The sequence below is a fragment of the Puma concolor genome, chromosome D3, assembly GCF_028749965.1.
Source record: "Puma concolor isolate L17-30 chromosome D3, mPumCon1.1.hap2, whole genome shotgun sequence".
NCBI lineage: Eukaryota > Metazoa > Chordata > Mammalia > Carnivora > Felidae > Puma > Puma concolor.
In genome coordinates this window covers 2,521,680-2,536,201 of record NC_141678.1, presented here as the reverse complement: position 1 = coordinate 2,536,201, position 14,522 = coordinate 2,521,680, and the positions used below count along the sequence as shown (strand labels likewise).

General features: G+C 50.9%; 1 protein-coding gene across 2 annotated transcripts in view; it reads right to left on the bottom strand.

The window, feature by feature from the left end:
- Positions 1 to 14,522, bottom strand: part of TMEM132D (transmembrane protein 132D) — a 564,124-nt gene that overhangs the window by 504,132 nt on the left and 45,470 nt on the right. The window lies entirely within an intron of this gene.

Sequence of the window (14,522 nt, the reverse complement as noted above, 5' to 3'; positions counted from 1 at the left end):
GACACTCGGTCTGAAATGACAAAGGTCCCACAGCGAAGCAGAGCCGTCCCTCGTGAGAAATGCGGGGTGTGGCCACGAATGAGGGCAGCGACGGCCAGGGGCAGCGGACTTGGGCATCAACCCCCGTTCAGATGCCCAGCTGACACGCCAGCTCCCAGCCTGTCTGTCTCCCTGAGGGTCGGGTGTCACCTCTCACTTGTGGACAAGAATCCGGATGGTGCGGTCACGGCACTTGACGCCTCTTGGGGGCAGAGGGTCCAGAGCTCAGGCTCAAGCTTCATGGTGTGCCCGAACCCCACCCTCCACCTGTGCACCCGGGGACACAGCGCCCAGTCTGTTCGGTTCCTGCAAGGACGGGAGGAAGGGGCCCAGGGACAGAGGCCGACACGTGGATGGGCGGATGGATCACGTGCCCACACACACACACACACACACACACACACACACCCCAGCATGTGCAGCACAGGAGGTATTTCATGAGGGGTAGTAATTGTGACCACAGGGACTGTTACAAAACTACAAACCTGAGTGTCTCAGTCAGAACTTCCAGTAACTGGGGACAGAAAAGTCACTGTAATTGGACAGACGCTGAGAAGTGACTTTTCCTGCCACTGCTACTCAAATTGCTAAGTGGCAAAGGACTCCAGGGGCCCACCGGTGTCGGTATTCTCCCTCCCTCCCCTACCTGCTGCCCCTCCGCCCTTGTGCCCAGACAGGAGCCCCTCTCCCACCGTGGCCTCTGAGGGGCCAACACGTCCCCACCCGGAGGACAGCACGGGACACAGACTTTATGTGACTGGCATACAGTCAGCATCTGGCCCTTTACAGAAAGTTGGCCCCCCCTCCACTACAGCACAGAGAGCCGGTCCACTTACGAAGCAGGGATGGTGGCCATCCAGTTCTCCCCACCGGGCCGCGGGGGGAGTCACATGTGAAGCTGCACAAGGAAGTACTGTGTGGTCGTGCACCAGGAGCTACCCACCAGCCACGCCTCTCTCCTCCTCACAGGGGGCTGTGCTCGTCCCCTGATCATACAGGTTGAGGCGTGGCCACGGCTGCTCAGCCCTGCCTGTCACCGTTGCCCCGAGCCCAGCCATGATCCAGACAGAAGGCTGTGTCAATCGTCACATCTCTGTCCCGGGGACGTCCCGCAAAGGCGACGCCTCCGGGGACCCCACTCTTACCTTCAAGGAGCTTTATTCCCTTGGGTCCACCCTCCCCGCTCTGGCTTCCACCGAAGGAAGAGCAAATCGACCAATGACACATCTTCAGAGACTCGGCCTCGTGCACCCGGGTGTCCCCGCACGGGTGTCACCCGCAGGTGGTAAGTGGCTCTCACGGGCCTCAAGGCTTCAACCTCCAAAATCCTCACGCTTGACTTTGGGTTGTGCTGGGACACAGGCGTGCCTTCCAAAACACAACTCGGTTTAGCGTTCACAAGCTCCCGGGAAGTGTCCCCACCTAACACTACGGTCGAGTCCACAGAACTTGTCGCCGGATCCCCTGCAGGCCATGGGGAACACAGCCCTGCACACAGAACACAGCCCTGTTTCCCCTCTCCCCCCTTCCTTCACCAGTGGAGAGTATTTCCTTTTGGATTCGCTTACATTTCCATGCCAATTAGGGCTTTCTATGAAGAAAAAAGTTATGCCAAAGAGAAACCCCCACCCCTTCCCCACACTGGGCTCCGGTTTCCACCCATGTCCCCACGGGCCACCCATCGAGCCATCTGGCCATACTTGTCAGGCTGTGAAGTAAGTCAGTCTGTGCATCTCTGTGTTCGTTACGACCGCCTGGAACGAACGGGATGTGCATCTTTTCAGGGCCCGTCAACCACAGAGACGCGGTGGCCAGGATTCTCCACTTTCCGATGAGCCCTCCAGGAGACTCAGCTGCCCTGTCCAGTTTCGGAACCGCTGATGGGGGGTCAGCCTGTGTGCCCTCCCACAATAAGCTGACGATGTTTCCGCCAGCCTAGGCTCCCGAGCGGGGGGCTCTGCTGTCTGGCATCAGTGTGTAAGACCAACAACAAGTGTTGGCTCGGCCGGTTGAGCGTCCGAGTTCGGCTCAGGTCCTGACCTCGCAGTTCGCGGGTTCGAGCCCCGCGTCGGGCTCTGTGCTGACAGCTCAGAGCCTGGAGCCTGCTTCGGATCCTGTGTCTCCCTCTCTCTCTACCCCTTCCCTGCTTGTGCTGTCTCTCTCTCTCCCCCTCTCTCTCTTTCTGTCTCAAAAATACAAAATAAACATTCTTTTTAAAAACATAAGTGCAACCACGATGGTGTCATCGTTTCACGGCATCAACGTGGAGCAAACACACCTCGTACGTGGGATGGGACGCGTGCGGAGCCCCTCGAAGAGGCCGGGGCGACCACCACCGTTCCACGTCTGGCGCAGCTCGCTGCCATCCCCTCCCTGACCTCCGCAGCCACGTGTGGCTCAGACCACAAGACCTCGGGGTCCTCTGGGGACGGCAGAGGGATGGTTTCCACCTGCTGGCTCTTGATATCCACGCGTGGCTTCGTACCATCTGCAGGACGGCTGTTTGCACACTGAAGAGCTCTTATCGTCGAGTGCTTGGCTCGTGTCTCCGGGGATGGAAGCTGTGTGTGCGCGCGCGCGTGTGTGTGTGTAGCACGCGCATGTGCACATGAATGCTGACAGCATGCACCACGGCTCAAGTGCCTTCTGCGTTTCTTAAATGAAAAGGGGAATAGATTAGCTCTTTGCCAAGCAAAAGTACGGCTCACCTAACAACGGAATGACAGGTTTCCTTCTATGCACATAAAATAAATGCTTCCCATGAATCATTAAAATCAGAAAGAGGATCCTCTCCCTAACACCATAAAGGGATAAATTGCTGCAGTAAAGTGACTCCCTCGCTGTCTACGGCTGTTTACACATACTGTTAGTAAAAAGCAGCAGTCGGAGGCAACATTATACTTGGATCTCTACAAACCTAAGAACTTTGGGCACCCGGCAAAAAATTACCTCGTAGCTACAGCCATTAACAGACTAATTAAGGCAACCAGTGAGGAATCTATTCCCTAAGTGATTCCAAATTTTGCAAAGCAAAGAAGGAAAACCAATAAAAGGTGGGGGGCGGAGAGTCTATTCTCTACCTACAGGCGAAAGGGATTTGTTTCAGAAACACTCTCTAGGAAATAGAAAACGGGGCTCTGGTGTTGGTTGGCTGTCAATAAATACCTACGTGTGCGACCACCGCCACATCACATCTGCAAGGGAAATACGGTGGCATTTACACGGTAACAAATGTGCCATCGAAATCTCATTTTTATCTTTCATAGATGCTGCCTGCTTTGTTTCAAGGATGTAGATTGTGGCAAACACCGTCTGATAATTTTTTCATTTGGCATCTGCCCCAAAATAATTTATTCTCAAGGATACTACTTTTTTAACATTTTACTTATTTATTTTGAAGGGGGGGAGGGGAGAGAGAGAAAGCAGGGAAGGGGCAGAGAGAGGGAGAGAGAGTCCTAAGCAGGCTCCCTGCTGTCACGGCAGAGCCCGATGTGGGACTGGAACTCACAAACCGTGAGATCATGACATGAGCCAAAACCAAGAGTTGGTCGCTTAACCGACTGAGCCGCAGAGGAACCCATCGAGGATATTGCTTTTAATTTTTTTTTAACGTGTATTTAGTCTTGAGAGAGAGAAACAGAGACAGAGCGTGAGTGGGGAAGGGGCAGAGAGAGGGGGAGACACCGAATCCAAAGCGGGCTCCAGGCTCTGAGCTGTCAGCACAGAGCCCGACGCGGGGCTCGAACTCACAAACTGCAAGATCATGACCTGAGCTGAAGTCGGACGCTTCACCCCCGGCACTACCCAGGCGCCCCTCGAGGGTATTACTTTTAATGGAAAACACACCTGGAAACACGGAAACTAACTTCAGATCCTCAGCGCTCTTCACAAGGGGAGAGGTTTTGTAGGGAGGATTTTAGGACAAAATTCACGTTTGCAAATGAATCCACCTGAATGACCAGATTTACAAACAAAGCGCCCGCTAAAGCGCTCAGTACTGGAATCCGGCAAAAAACACGATCGCACCTTGCCAGCGCCTTCCTCAAGGGGGCACGTTCTCTGAACTGAAGCGCCTCTGTGTTTATGGAAGACGAAAGAAGGAAGAGACGTATTCTGGTTCTAAGCTTGCTCGGGCCTTACGAGCAGGGACCGTTCTCCACCCAGAGAAACGCTTGGCTTTAGTGGCTCTGTGGTTTTGACTTGCTGTTAGTCTTTTCAACCCCAAACACCAGCGCAGACGATCTGGTCCCCTCCGCGTACTGCCGGGCGACGAAGCTGCAGCCTCAGGTTGGTTCTCCGATGTCCGTGGCGCTTTGGGGCCCGTGAAATATACAGGAGGTGGCTTCCTGCCACGTGCAAATGAAAACGTCAAGTAGAACTTACTGTTTGGAGGCAGATCTCCAAAGGCCCTGGCTAATTTAATACGTCTGTCTTACACGGTTACGCGCAAAATGTAATCCAAAACATCTATGTGTTCTTTCTTCAAACAGAAAAATGAAGCGATTTCCCAGCCTTGACACTGAACAGCTGCCCCACCGAAGAAAGATACGAACCCTCTGACATTTTCATGAACCGATAAAATCTGATCGCTCAACGTGCTTTGCGGGAACAGCGGCTCTCTCCGTTACAGAAACTGCTACCCTGGATTCCTGCTCTGAAACCCTGGCCATAAATCAGGATTAAAAGCCGTGGGGGGAACTGCTATTATAACTCAGAGACGTCAATGGCATCTTCCCTAAATCACTCTGGAGCTCAGAGAAAAGTAAGTAAATAAGATTGCCAGAGACGTCATCTCCAGAGCAGAAACTCCACTCTAAGCTTCTTCCTAAAACGTCCCAAGTGGAAGAGGGCGTATGTTGTCCAGACTCCGTCTGAGTTCACGGATCCCTCCAAACGCAGGGCTGGAGGCCAGGCCACCAGAGGGTGTCTGTCTGCGGGGACAGCGGGACGGCCCCACCGCCCAGCACAGGCCTGGCTCCTCCTTCACTCAAACTTTAAATCAGGCCCCTCTGCCCTGAGTTACAACGAAGGGAAGTAAAACAGGCCAGCGTGACACAGACGTGGGTCTGCGTGTGGCAACTGCTGCTAATGCTCTGTAAAAACAAAAACCTTAAAACGTGAAAGCTGACCCTCCCTATGAAACGGCTCCTAGAAATTCATTTTTAAAAAGGATGAAACCCCAACATTAAAAAATCGACATGGGGCGCCTGGGCGGCTCAGTCGGTTGAGCGTCCGACTTCGGCTCAGGTCATGATCTCACGGTTCGTGGGTTCGAGCCCCGGGTTGGGCTCTGTGCTGACAGCTCGGAGCCTGGAGCCTGCTTCGGATTCTGTGTCTCCCTCTCCCCCTGCCCCTAACCCACTCGCATTCTGTCTCTCTCAAAAATAAATAAACATTTAAAAAATTAAAAACAAAAAAAACAATCTTTTAAGGGCCCAGTAGATTGAGCAACCGACTTCAGCTCAGGTCATGATCTCGCGGTTTGTGGGTTCGAGCCCCGGGTTGGGCTCTGTGCTGACAGCTCGGAGCCTGGAGCCTGCTTCGGATTCTGTGTCTCCCTCTCCCCCTGCCCCTAACCCACTCGCATTCTGTCTCTCTCAAAAATAAATAAACATTTAAAAAATTAAAACCAAAAAAAACAATCTTTTAAGGGCCCAGTAGATTGAGCAACCGACTTCAGCTCAGGTCACGATCTCGCGGTTTGTGGGTTCAAGCCCCGCGTCGGGCTCTGTGCTGACAGCTCAGAGCCTGGAGCCTGTTTCAGATTCTGTGTCTCCCTCTCTCTGTGTCCCTCCCCTGCTCACATGCTCTCTCTCTCTGTCTTTCTCTCTCTCTCTCTCAAAAGTAAGTAAACATTAAAAAAATTTTTTTTTTTTTTTAAATTTTTTTTTTTTTTTCAACCTTTATTTATTTTGGGGATAGAGAGAGACAGAGCATGAACGGGGGAGGGGCAGAGAGAGAGGGAGACACAGAATCGGAAACAGGCTCCAGGCTCTGAGCCATCAGCCCAGAGCCCGACGCGGGGCTCGAACTCACAGACCGCGAGATCGTGACCTGGCTGAAGTCGGACGCTTAACCGACTGCGCCACCCAGGCGCCCCAAAAAATTTTTTAAAAACATTGTTTAGGATAAAATTTAAATACGGAAGTGGAAGCTCCGATATTTTCTGTCCACACCGGCAAGGACACCACCCTCTTTGGAGAACGATGCTCAGAGAGGTTGCTCTCTCCCTCTTTCCGAGGCACCAGTTGTGGAAAGGGGGGCGGCTGGGAGTGAGGCAGACCTGCCCATCACGGTGACCGCCCCAGGGCTCCCGCCCCTCACCCGCAGGGGCCCTGAGCACCTGCCGCACAGACCTGGGCTGTGAAGATGGACGACAGAACCTCAGTCAAGTTTCTGCAGCCTAGTGTTGAGTTCCTTGATTTACTTGCAGGCATCTAATAAGTGGGAATAAAAAACCCAGACCTTCTCTTCAACCCAGGAAGCAAATCACATACACTTGGAGAAAAGTAAAAACGGAAGGATGATCCAGACCTTCTGAAACGCACACACTAAAAGTGAAAAGTTCAGTTCCACGGGCTGTGCCATCCTGAAGCCGTCGCGAGTGGCCCGTGAAGCAGTCCCTTCTCCAGCCCCGGGAGGCCACCTTGTCCCTTTGCTGCTCGGGGGCCTGGGCAAGCTTCGGAAGCTGTGTCCCTGTCCCTCAGCTGCAAGGCGGACGACAGAGGCCCCCCACACAGGACTGCCGTGACAACCCACGAGGCCACACCCAAGCACAGTGGCTGACCAGCGCTACCCGCTTAAGGAGTATCACCCAGAAGCGTTACTGCTGACCGCGTGACCAAATTTAAGAACTATCTTTAGTCGTGTGCCGTGCCGTTTGATTATAAAACAGCGGAAGTCTACAGAATCGTACGGGTTGTGCTTATGCAACTTTATCACAACGGCTGAGCTACAGACTGGGGAGCAGTAAATACACACACACGTCCATACATAACGCACATTCCATGGCCGATGTGCTGTATGCATGCACACACTTAGAGGTGCACATACAAAATTATGGTTTTGTGAAGTCTCAGGAAGGTAGTCACCGAAAGTTTTCAGGTGCTAGTCTCCCATGCTCTTCGTTCTTGGAAGATTTCGAACCTCGGACGAAAGAAACAGATTCACACACCTCTGAAAATCCACTTCCAAGATTTAAAAAAGAAAAAAAAGTACCACCATAGGTTGGTTCTTTCAAAGTCCCCATAAGATTGTCTAATTAGATCAATGACTTCTTATCTCAGGCATTCAAGGCTGAGAGATGGTGAAATCCCAGTTTAATCAACCCTAAGTCCCACTGTTCCTTGGAGAGAACATCTTCTTCAAAGCCATGAACTTCAGCAAAAGTTTGTTAATTTTACCTTGTGTATTTCCTGCCCTGCTCTGTAGTAATAATGAGGTGCCCTGAAATGTTAATGCTGTTTGGAGTTTTCATTTAAACGATTTCTTAAACGTATGCCCTGAGTTCTCTCCCTTTAATAGATAAAGTTAGGGTTCACAGAGGGAGAAGCAAAGACGGAATATGGCGGGAAGAACCGAAAGCCGAAGGCGAGTAGTCGGCACTGAAATATTAATTGTATGTAAATGAGAAGTGAACCGGAGCAGTGACCTCAGGAACACTCAACAGAGGAACGGGTATCCAGTCCTTTTAAATTTTTTTTTTTCAACGTTTATTTTTTATTTTTGGGACAGAGAGAGACAGAGCATGAATGGGCGAGGGGCAGAGAGAGAGGGAGACACAGAATCGGAAACAGGCTCCAGGCTCTGAGCCATCAGCCCAGAGCCCGACGCGGGGCTCGAACTCACGGACCGCGAGATCGTGACCTGGCTGAAGTCGGACGCTTAACCGACTGCGCCACCCAGGCGCCCCTACAGGGGCCATTTTTAAACCACGAATCACCACAGACTGGTCTAAACAGGGTCCCCAATCAGCCCACATAAGACCTTTTTTTTTCCAGAATAAGAAAAAATGGAAAATACACTTTAACAACAAGAAGAAGAATATCACTGAGTGATCACTCTTACGCTCACGACCACAGAAAGAGTCTACCAATCCTGACCCTTTCAAACCCTTAAGCATACTCTTACCGTTACGGAACACACCAAGTCGCGATGTGACTGCAGGACCTAAAGGAACTTAAATTTCACTGGGAAGACAAGATACGCACCAAATGCGTGGAACACAGAACAACGCAAAAGTGATTCACTGCAAGTCATCGCACGCTGAAATACAGTAAAGGACCAAAATTACCTGAAGAAAAAAACAAGAGAACAGCCGGGTCACTGTTCCCGGGATGCTCGGAGGAGAAGGTGAGACTCATCATGGGGGGGGGCGGGGGGGGGCTGTTACTGCAGTTTCTGAGTTTCAAACCACTCAGACGTCTTCCTTATGGCATATTTAGTCGCGCACGTCAGTTGAGCTGTGAGAGGATGCTGTCCAGAGGGCGTGAGGAGGTGCCCAAGCCTTGTGTGTGTGCAAGACGGGACCATGAGACCGCTTCCGTGTGCTTTCACGATATTAGAGTTTTTACGGTGCAAATATACTTTTATTTATTTACTTTTAATTTTTTGTAAGCTTTATTCATTTTTCAGAGACAGAGAGACAGAGCGTGAGCAGAGGAGGGGCAGAGAGAGAGGGAGACACAGAATCTGAAACAGGCTCCAGGCTCCGAGGTATCAGCACAGAGCCCGACGCGGGGCCCGAACTCACGGATGGCGACATCGTGACCTGAGCTGAAGTCGGACCCTCAACCGACTGAGCCACCCAGGCACCCCCAAATATACTGCTTTTATAATCGAAAAAACACAAGACCAAATGCACAAAAAGTTGCTACTGATAAACGGATAAAATAGATACCAAAAGATACTTTAATGACTATCTAACCTTTATCTGGAATCTATTCAAACTGGTTCCCTGGAACAGGCAGGCAGCCTTTCTATCTTGTCCGTGGTGGGACGCGTGTTTTTAACATACCTGAAAATAGGATTCATCTCACAAGGTGACATCTTCTTTGCAATGAAAAATAGTAATAAACCAATTTAACTTCACGTGCTCGGAAAAACTGAGAGGGAGGGACACGGCGGGGAAGAGAGAGAGTAATTTCAACAGTGCAGGTAATCCTGCAAATTATTACTACCTGAGCACCTGTCCTGGAGGGCGGGCGAGACAGGGGAGGCGGGCTGCATAGCTACCTCGACGTCAGACTTCTGGGCCCCCTACGCCTCTCCTAGCTTAAGTGTCTTGCTGAGACCAGTGTGACCCCAATATTTAGGGATATTATTTACCCCTATTGAAAGATCCAGCCGGGGCACTTGGGTCGCTCAGTTGGTTGGGCATCCAAATCAGACTCAGGCTGTGTGCGGACAGCGCGGAGCTGGCTTCAAATCCCGTCCCCCTCTCTCTGCCCTGCCCCCGCTGTACTCTCTTAAAAATCAGCCAAAAAAAAAATTAAAAATATTAAAAAAAAAAGATCCAAGCCTACCTGATGCTCATGTGAACATAGAGGACCTTCCCTAGCTCTGAAAGACAACTTTCCTGTACTGGCCTCGCTGAGGAACACACGTGAGCCCCTCGCGTACGTGTAAATAAGACGGAACACCGCTGCGCGGCTGGAAACGCCTCGAGTGCGAGCAGCTGTCCTAAGACCACAGTTGTGACATCACACTTTCAGCTGCACCACAGCCAACCCTCTCCCCTCTACGGTTCTTCTGCACGGACAAGGGGCTGAGTCACGGGCCTCCACGGGCGAGTAACCATAGGATGCGGACTTGGAACATGCTGCCCCATTTAGCTTGATGGGCTGGAGGTCACGCTGAGCATTATCCATTGGGAAAAATGATGGAGGGGCTCCTGGGTGGCTCAGTCGGTTGAGCATCCAACTCTCGATGTCAGCTTGGGTCGTGATCTCGTGGATGTGGGACCGAGCCCTGCGTCAGTCTCCAGGCTGAGCTCGGAGCTTAATTGGGATTCTCTCTCTCTCTCTCTCTCTCTCTCGCTCACTCGCTCCTCCCTCCCCCACTTGCAAGTTCGCATTCTCTCTCAAAAAAAGATGGAATCACATAATTCATGAGGTGGGGGGACACTGTTAAGCTCTGTGGATGGTCACATGTCCCCCCTTCACCTCTGATGTGATTTCGGTGAGAAAGGTTGGGTCATCCTGATGAAAACGTTCCCTGTGTTCTTGAATCAAGTTTACCTATTGGTGGGCACAGAACAGGTAACATCAGACCCCTTCCCTGTTCATTCTATTTCAATATCTAGAAGGAAAATATATGCAAACTAGGGAGATAAACAAGAACCTGAAATACATATACGTATATACATATATATTTTTTAAACATGCATCTGAAGGTGATGTGTCTTGTGGCTAATGTTCCAGGGATGGTTCATAATCAAAACACCACTTCCCTGTAACAGTGTTTAGAGGCAGAACAAATTGCCGGAAAATGGCTTCATGTAAAAGTAGCGTCTAAAACCCCCAGGAAACCTGAATGTTTTTTCCCTGTCACTGTTATAGACGTGTGTGTGTGTGTGTGTGTGTGTGTGTGTGTATATATATATATATATATATATATATATATATATATACATATATATACATATATATAGACATATCCACAGCCACCGGTCCTACATGAGTCAGAAACCAACAACAGCAAAACCATTTATAATACTTTTTGGGGAAAGCAAAATGTTTAAGACTGAAACCATCATGCCTATAATCCCCATAATTTCCCACTCTGTCTTACTAGATTTAAATTCCAGGGGCACCTGGGTAGCTCAGTCGGTTAAGCATCCGACTCTTGATTTGGGCTCAGGTCATGATCTGAGGGTCGTGAGATCGAGCCCCAAGTTGGTTGGGCTCCACGCTGGGCACAGAGCCTGCCTATGATTCTCTGCCCCCCTCTCGCCCCTGCCTTCCACTCACACGCTCTCTAAATAGACAAATACACAAATAAATTCCAGATAGAACAATCACATTCAAATGTCATCCCACAAGGGCCAACCACTAGCCCGCCAGTAAGATATATCTCAAAATTTAGCTACGAGATTTATCCCAAATTATAGGAGATTTATCCCAAATTAAAATGAGTGGCAAGAACAGAACCAGCATGTCACAAACAAGTTCCATTAAACTTCAAATACAGCGATCACTGACAGTTTATCCGATCGTTACTCTGTGCGATCAATTTCCTGCACACTCACCACTATCCTTTATCCCACCTCCTTCCCTTTTGTCATACCTTCCACAGAAGACATCTGGGACACATTCGCTGTGCTTCTGTACGAAACACAGCATGAAGATGTAACAAAAATATCAGAGGTTACTCTTCATTTCTGAACAATGCATTTTCAAGTGTGTGACTCCATCGTCTCCCAAGTCTCATTATTTCACTGAAAAGTACAGGGTCGCTCTTCCTATTTCCTCTTTGAAGTTAAATGCCATCTTTCTGTTTCAAGCAGTGTTGGGATGATTTCTTTACCTGGATGCAGCTCCTTCTGTGTCTGTGTTGAGGTCACAGGTCTTCTGGACTCCGTGCCTCGAAGGTTCTCACCTCTTTGGGGAATTTCTACCATGCGCTGCTCTCTCTCCCCCTCTTTGCTCTTCAGAGTATGTTTTACTGACCTCCATTCCAGTCACTAATCTCAATTTGCTTGTAAACCAACTATTATTCTTGGGGCACCTGGGTGGCTCAGTCGGTTAAGCATCCGACTCTTGTTTTCGGCTCAGGTAATGATCTCACAGTTTATGGGTTCGAGCCCCATGTCAGGCTCCGTGCTGACAGCCAAAGCCTCCCTAGGATTCCCTCCCTCTCTCTCTCTCTCTCTCTCTGGCCTTCCCCCACTCATGCATGAGTTCTCTCTCAAAATAAATAAATAAATGAAAACTTTTTTAAAAACCACTATTCTTATTTTCAGTTACTCTACTATTCAGCCCTACCACTTTTATTCGATTCATCTGAACATATTTTGATTTCCTGCTAAATCTTCCCATCACATCATCTGTTTTCTTGAATACATTTAGGATAGGTACTTTTTTTTAATGTTTATTTATTTTTGAGAGAGACAGAGACAGAATGCGAGTGGGTTAGGGGCAGAGAGAGAGGGAGACACCGAAGCAGAAGCAGGCTCCAGGCTCCGAGCTGTCAGCACAGAGCCCGACGCGGGGCTCTAACTCATGAGCTACGAGATCATGACCTGAGCCAAAGTCGGACGCTCAACCGACTGAGCCACTCAGGCGCCCCCAGGATAGGTATTTTTAAATACATTATGGAAATCCCAGTACCTGGATCACCCTGGGTCTACATCTGCCCTCTCTACCGTTGGTCCTGGCTCTTTGTGCATCTGGCAATTTTTTCCTGAATGTCAGACGACGCATGTGAAAACCTGTAAAGGCTCTGGATTATGTTAACTTCTCCCCAGGGAGAGCTTATTTGGTTTCTGGCAGGCAATTCGAGTTAGAGGAAACTATCGTAATCCAGCCTGCAACTGAGCTATTTCGAAGCTGATGGTGAGGCTTTTGTGAGGGTTACTCTAGCTCTGGTCCACGCAGACTCTTGGCCCAAATCTTGGCCCTTCGGGAGCCACAACAAGGAGCCTGAGTGTTTATGGGCCTAGGTCCCAAGGGCTGGTCTGGAACCCGACCTTTGTCTCTGGCAAACCGCACCACGAGAATGCCGAGGGCACTGGCTTAGCTCATCAGCCTTGGAGCTGCCACTCCGTTCCCTTCCTCCGTATTCCCACTGTCGCTGTTACTTGGCAAATACTTCAAGGGAAATACTGGTGCACAATGTTGGGCCCCCTCCTCTGCCTCCTCTGCTTCCTCTTCCTCCGCGTCCCTTACATCAGCCCTGTCGCCTGCACCACCCTGACCCCAGGGACTTCCGACGACCCTGGTCCACTTTGTTTCCTTAACACCAGCAAACGCACTGGGTCCACGGTGATTCCGAACATCGGGATGCCCAAGGTATTGGGTCTTCTGTGGTGGATGTAGGCATCTGCACGTTCTGACCCCCCGCCCATGGAGAGGGGAGGCCCGTCCTCAAATCTGAGCAGGTTCAGTGACCTACGGAATAGGAAAGGGATGCTCTGCCAGCCCCACACCCAAAGGGAATGGCAGCTTCCCCTTCCTGAACCTTGGAACACCGCTGCGGGAAAGGAGGTCCCACGCAAGAAGTCTGACCACCATCAAGCCACCAAGCTTTGAGGAAGCCCGAGGCAGCCAAATGGAGAGGCAGCATGGCATCATCCAGCCCCTGGACCAGACATGACCATGGAGAAGCCTTGGGATGATGCCAGCCCCGGTCACCACCTGCCTACGGTAGTGCTGGGGACCCCAAACAAGAACGACTCAGCTGAACCCATCAACTCCACGAATCAGGAAGGTTACTGATAAATTATAGGCTTACTACACTAACTCTGCGGGTGATTTGCTTCTGGAATATATAACCACAGCATCTTCTTCCTTCAAGTTCTGGTGGCCTGGTAGTCTCTCCAGTGTGTGTGTGGGTGTGTGTGTGTGTGTGTGTGTGTGTGTGTGTGTGAAGCTGTGCGTCTGTGCCTGTGTCTATGTGTCTGTGTCCGTGAATCTGTGTGTGTGTGTATGTGTGTGTGTGTGTGTGTGTGTGTGAATCTGTGTCTTTGTGTCTGCATGTGAATCTGTGTGTATCCGTGTGCCTCTGTGTGTGAATGTACGTGTGTCTGTGTATCTGTGTCTCTGGCTGTGTCTGTGTGTCTATACATGTGAATCTGCGTCTGTGTGTATCCACATCTGTGTACGTGAATCTCTGTGTGCCTGTGGGTGCCCACCTGCGCCTGTGTGTATGTGTCCGTGTCTAGGTGTAGGAAAATCTACCCCAAGCCACTACTCCATCTGAGCAAAAGTTCTGGTCTAATGTGAGACAGCCTATCCCAGCCGGAAATGGAAGCTGTGCCCATTATAAGCACAAAATCCTCCATTAAGCCTTAAAAGCAATCAGAACCGCCGTTGGGCCCGAGTAACACAGACAGACGCCGGTGGCTGGCCTGGTGGCTGCACTCAGGTCCCTGCAGGAGCGCCGGCTCCCCAGAGGGTCCCTTCCCGACCGGCCCTCGGTCACCCCGGGTCATCTCCCAGCCTCGCACCATCTTCGCCTCTGTCCGTGGTGCTCACCACAACCCACACCACACGTGGGCGTCTCCCCCCACCCCCCAGTAACTGCTGTGAGCGCTGAGAGACAGCCCGTAACCCTCTGCACCACGTTAGCTCTCCTTTCGGGAACACGGTGTCCCTCCCAGAGAACGTGTGCGTGCACAGCCCCGTGGCCCCGTGGCTGGCTTTGGTCGGTGGAAAGTTACAAAGCAGACTGTGTCACTTCAGGCCTGAAGCCGTGTGAGCACCTGTGCCAGCCTGCGTCTCCCTCCACCGCCCGGCCAGCCCGGTTCCAGGTGGGGATGCTGC